We start from the raw sequence: 6,000 nt of genomic DNA on the forward strand, positions 1-6,000 counted from the left end.
AATGACTCCACAGGTGCTAGGGCCTTAATGTCACCTCTTCAACAGGAACATGGCTTAAGAATGTTTATATGGCTTGTATTCATTTCCAAACACACTCTCACCGATTAACTCATTTGATTTTCACAAAGAGTGTGATCATATTATAATCGAGTTCATAAAGACGTAAATGTGGTTTTAAAATACAACTGCCCTACACTGAAGAAAGGATTTCGAGGCTACATCTGATACATGCTTTCTCACATATTATCACTTCTGTCGGACCCCCGAAACAGCGGGAAACAGGCAGGCCAAAGACTACCATCCCCTTTTTTCAGATACAGAAACCAAGGCTGCGCTAAATGGGCTACAAAAGATGACAAGCCCAGCAAGTGGCAGACCTGAGACTCCTAGAGGGCATTAGACAACCAAATCCTAACCTTCTTCCCTTTCTCAACTCTGACAGGCGTCTTTATTGATAAAGAAAACTTTTTAATAATCGGAATTGGGATTTTCCAAGGGCCGCCCAAGACAACCAGGAAGTACATCCTCCCGTTCAGACAGCTCACGCCCAACCTACAGCCCGTAGCCCGGGGCTCCCGGCCAGCCGAGTGGACTCACTGGAAAGGCTCGCAGCCCGGAAATCGCCGGCCGCCCCGGGCACTTCTCGGGACGGCCTCGGTGGCCTACAGCCCCATACTCCGGGGCCGGGGGGGTGAGGGGAGGGAGGAAAGGAGGGGAAAGGGGGGTTCGCCAAGGACCCGCTCAGTACCTGTTGAAACCCGGGGAAATGTCCTCTCTGCAGAGAGTACTTGGGAAGAGGGCTCAAAGCGGGCACGCACTCTTAGAACAGCAAAAAGGGCTCGGAGGAACCCCGCAACCCAGGGCCCGCAGGGGTCGAAGGGCGGCAGCTTCCCAGTAACCTCCGCCCCGGGCGGGGGCCCGCCCCTCGCATCACGTGAGGGGAAAAAAGTGCCGGTAAAAAAAAACAAAAAGGGAAAGGAAGTCTAGTCCAAAGTGTATGGGGAGAAGTGGAAGCGACCAGCCCCGACTGGGGGTGCGAAAGCAGGGAGGGACAAGGACGCGGGATTGCTCGTTACCGGGGGCGCCGTGGCTCTCTGCTTCCGCCGCCTCCTCGAAGCTCATGCTCTTCCGCTGGCGCCGCTGGGGCGCGCGCCAGGCCTCGACTCCGCCCCCGCCTCGCGCCGCGGCGCCTTCTGGGGACTGTAGTCCTTCCAGGCCCGTGCTACGTATGCAGCTTCCAGGTCACGTGCGGGGAGGGCTGGCAAAAAAACGGCGAGGAAGGGAAGGCGTTTGCGCTCCTGTCTGCCAACCCTCCCCGCTTCCTCTCGGCTATAAACGTGCTCTGGCCTCCTCACGTCCGGCTCAGTCACAACATCCCTCCTTTTCCTTTCACAGCCAAGTTTTTTTGAAAAAAGCAGTCTACCTCGTATCCGCTTCTTCCTGCGTGCCCTGCAGGTTCTGCCCCCAGAAAGTGCCCTAGTTGCCAATCAAATCCTCATTGCCAAACTAACGGGAGGAATTTTCAGGTCTTCCTGTTTAATCTTTAGGCACCATTTGAGGCTGTTGGACATTCTTTATCCCTTACTTTCTCTGTTACTTACGGGCATTTTCCTTCTCAGGCCGTCCTTTTCAGTCTCCTTCAAGAATTCTTTTTCTAACCCATCTCTTAACTATTAGCGTTCTCCAGAGTTCTTGGCAATGGAATGAACGTTGGGGGCACCGATTGAGGGCTGAGTGCCACATTTGTATTCACAACTTCATAGTCCTGGGACGACTCCTCATCCATGTCGCACAGGCATCTCAAATGCAGCAATTTGACAAGGAACAACCCCTCCCCCATCCCATTCACTAATAGTCACTCCAGCCCCCAACCTAGATTCCTCCTTCTCTCCCATGAGATTCCTCTCCCACCCATACTCAAATGGTCACTGAATCTTACAGAGTCTATCTCCCAAGCATCTCTCTCGCAAGCATCTCTTGAATCTGTTCTCTCTTCACATCCACTGCCAGTGATTTAACTCAGACCAGCATCATTTCTTGCATTGGCTTCTTTAGTGGTCTCAGCACCTCAGCACCTCTGTGTAGTCCTGCCTACTGCCATCTGGCCCATTTGTGTAAATGGCAAATTTAATCATGCCTCACTTTTGGTAATCTCCTTTAAAGGATTCACTCGATTGGATTTGGGAAGAGGTATGGAGGTGAATCCCTTATGTAGCTTTTACAAAACAAGAATGCTAGCCCCACTACTCCCCGACCATTGCTATCCCATATTGTGGTTGGGAGGTTCAGAGAAGGAAGATTTATAACAGATCTTAATTTAAGGTAGGTGGGCATAAGCAAATTTTAAAGGTTCCCCAGGTGATTGACTCACGTAACAAGAATGTTTTTTATTGTCTAATGCACACTAGACATTGAGGTGGGTGCTGAGAAAATACTAGCGAGCAAGACAGTACCTGCCCTTCTAGAGTTTACACTCTCTTGAAAGAGACAGATAGAAATCGAATGATCACATACCAGAAAACAAAACCAACGATAATAAAAACCACAATTACCAAAACCCAGAATTACCAGCTGTGATAAGAATTATGCAGGAAAAGCAAACAGTCCCTTTCCCTTCCCCTCTGCCACCTGCTCCAGCCCAGGGTGGAAATTAGCATATGCTCCTGGTCTATCAAACAAAACCTGTCAGGAGCTAATATCCTCCCACTCCCTCCCACATACATCTAGATTTACTAGACTGCTGGATTGCACTTGCTCTCTCACCTTTGCAAAAGCTGTCCCTCTGTTTGGAAAACCCTTCCCTTTCTCCCTTTACTCATTTCTACCTTGTCTAATTCTCCTCTGTTGGACCAAAATCAAACCCAGCATAACACCAGCCACATGGAAGGATTTTCTGAGGATTGGTTTGAGTCAGCTGATCACTACCAGGCAAGCAGAGGGGAGTCAGGATGGTTGAATGTGGGCTACTGGGGGCAGGGCCACGTTAGCCAGTTTGGAAGCATAGGGCCTGAGCCAACATACCCATCCTTCACAACCCAGATCAGGTGTTACCTCTTCTAGGAAGCCTTTACTGAGCTCCCCCAAGATAAACCACTGCCTCTTTATTAGGTAATCATTTGCCCCCATCCCAGCCTCTTTTCCAGTGACATGCTAGACCCAGATCACACCAGGTTTGAAGAGCCAACTGTTAAATACTGAGGAATTTTACGAGTCAGTTTCTAAGCCATTGGTAGCTTGAAATCCGCTGTGACTGGAGTATTTAAACCACCATGCAAATAAGCAAATGACAAATCATGGCCTTTGGGGGGTTTTTTTGGAGAGTCGTTTTGCCAGCATATAACTGTCTTTGTCATCTCATGCATCTCTACATTGTACCGTGGTGATGACTCCCCTATTAGATGAATTCCTTGTAACAACTTCATTTAGCATGTATTTATTGTTATTTACTACTATACACAAGAGACTAGCAAGATGCTGAAGGGTATACAGTGGAGAACAAAAACATATGGTCCTCACTGTGAAGGAGCTTACAATCTAGCAGATAAGACAGAAAAAAAGACCTCCATACCTGCAAATTGAGCTGGTCTGCTTTGTGACAGAGCATTCTGGCAATGAGTGGTAATGGACAGAGAACACAACACTGCTTTGACAAGGTGATCCGGGATGGCCTGCCTGAAGAGATGAACATTCCACTGAGCACCAGAGGGTTGAGAAGGAGATAGTCAAGGGGAAAAGTGTTCCAGCCAAAGGGATCAGGCTATACAAAATAAAGCTAGGCTGTTTGAAGGACAGAATCATCAGTTCTGTGGGGTTGATATGATGATTAATTGTGTCAACTTGACTGTGCCACAAGGTGCCTAGATTAAACATTATTTCTGGGTGTGTCATCAAGGATGTTTCTGGTAGAGATGAGCATTTGAATCAGTAGACTCAGTAAAGTAGATTATTCCCCTCTCCAGTATGGTTAGGCATCATCACATCTGCTGAATACCTGAATAAAACAAAAATCAGTGGAAGGGAGGATTCATTCCCTTCTTGCCTATCTGTTGAGCTGAGACATTGGTCTATTGGTCTTCTCCTGCCCTTGGGCTAGGATTCACACCACTGGATCTCCTGGTTCTCAGACCTTTGGACTCAGACTAGAATTATACCATTGGCTTTCCAGGGTCACCAGCTTGCAGAGAGCAAGAGACTGTGAGTCTTCTCAGCCTCTACAATCACATGAACCAAGTCCTCATGATATAAAAAGTGTATAAATCTCATAAACACACACACACACACATAAATAGGAGAAACATACAGAGATAGAGATAGATTGATAAATATTCTGTTGGTTCCTATTTCTCTGGAGGACCCTGATTGATTCAGGCAGAATGTTGGTTTAGTGATCCAGATGACAAGAAGAAATAATTAGGGGTGCTTGAGTGGCTCAGTGGGTTAAGCCTTTGCCTTCGGCTCAGGTCATGATCTCAGGGTTCTGGGATGGAGCCATGGGCTCTCTGCTCGGCAGAGAGACTGCTTCTCCCTCCCTCTCTGCCTGCCTCTCTGCCTACTTGTGATCTCTCTCGGTCAAATAAATAAAATCTTTTAAAGAAGAAGAAGAAGACAACGAAAAAGAACAACTAACTAGAACTAGGTGTGCATAGCCCTGAGGCCACAGGAAGGACCTTGGATTAAATTATAGCCACCAAAAGGTTTAAATAAGGGAGTGATGTTATCGATATACATTTTGATCCGATCACTCTTGGTTTTGTTTGGAGGACCACAGTAGAAGTGGAGCACATTGTGGCTATAGTCTAGGTAAGAAATAACGAAACCAAGTGCTGGCCGTGAAACGAAGTGCGTTGGTTTGACAGGTATTTTGCAAACAGAGTCTATAGGACTTGCTGAAAGATCGGAGGTAGGCGACAACGGGTTGGTGAAGGCAAGAAAGGACCCAGGGACAGAGGTTGTTCATATTTATCTGCATATCCTCAACCCCTAGAATAGTGCCTGGTGCATAGTAGGTGTTCAATAGCTGTGTGTTTAACAATTTCCTTCATTCTACATGCTAAGCCCTGTGCCCTGTCAAGGTCACATTGCTTCGTATAGGGCCTCCAATAGCCCACACAGTACCTTTGGGCAAATTTCAAAAAAAAAAAAAAAAAAGAAAAAGAAAAAGAAGGAAAGAAAAAGGTGCTCCGTCCTCTAGGTGGATACAGCAGGGTGCCCAGATTGATGAACGGAGCAGAGACTACATTTCAACCTCCAATTACTCCCTTGGGGGACACCGCTGTGCTGGGTACCATCTGCACAACCACATACGGCATCCCTGGCTTAACATCCCTGGGAGAGGATTTTAGGGCATTGAGCCCAGTATTCTGGGGAGAATTTGGGGTCAAGAGAAAGGAAGCCGCCGGCCTGGGGTCTCCAGAGCTGCTGCTGTGACTGAGGGTCAAACCTTTGCCTTCTGAATCCCAGCGGGCTCTTTAGCCTTGGAGCCACATTGTCTCTCCCAAATCACTCAGCGCATCAATAAAAGGCTAACTTCACAATGGTGACTTTGCTTCCTTGAGTTTCTCATCTGTCTCGGTTACTATTGTTAGAATATGTCACATTTACATAGTATCCAATATGTGCTCAGTGCCTTACAAAATACAATAAAGGAACATGAAACCAAAGGACCTTGATTTTTTTTTTTTTTTTTTTTTTTGTAAACAGAATAAGTAAGGAATGGTTGGTTTAAAGCGCCCTTAGTTCGTGGATTAAAATGAGCTGTGGTGTATTGGTTTAAGGTGATGCTGTAAACAGTACAGAAAAAAGGTATGCCCCTGGGCAAGCTATTTTATCTTTGCACCCCCTGACCAGAAAGGATGCTGGAGCAGCGGGCTTCAGAAATGCAAACTAGGGACGCCTGGGTGGCTCAGTTGGTTAAGCCAGTGCCTTCAGCTCAGGTCATGATCCTAGGGTCCTGGGATCGAGTCCTGCATCAGACTCCTTGCTCAGTGGGGAGCCTGCTTC

General features: G+C 47.3%; 1 protein-coding gene across 4 annotated transcripts in view; it reads right to left on the minus strand.

Annotated features, from left to right (window-relative positions):
* Positions 1-1,171, minus strand: part of R3HCC1L (R3H domain and coiled-coil containing 1 like) — a 93,125-nt gene extending 91,954 nt beyond the window's left edge. The window contains exon 1 of one of the 4 annotated variants that reach the window (XM_059169252.1): positions 1,077-1,171. The gene's annotated coding sequence lies outside the window, so the exon portion shown is untranslated. The other 3 variants (XM_059169254.1, XM_059169253.1, XM_059169251.1) reach the window with 3 other exon arrangements.
* Between the last annotated feature and the right edge of the window lie 4,829 nt (positions 1,172-6,000).

Source organism: Mustela lutreola, chromosome 4, assembly GCF_030435805.1.
Source record: "Mustela lutreola isolate mMusLut2 chromosome 4, mMusLut2.pri, whole genome shotgun sequence".
Lineage (NCBI taxonomy): Eukaryota > Metazoa > Chordata > Mammalia > Carnivora > Mustelidae > Mustela > Mustela lutreola.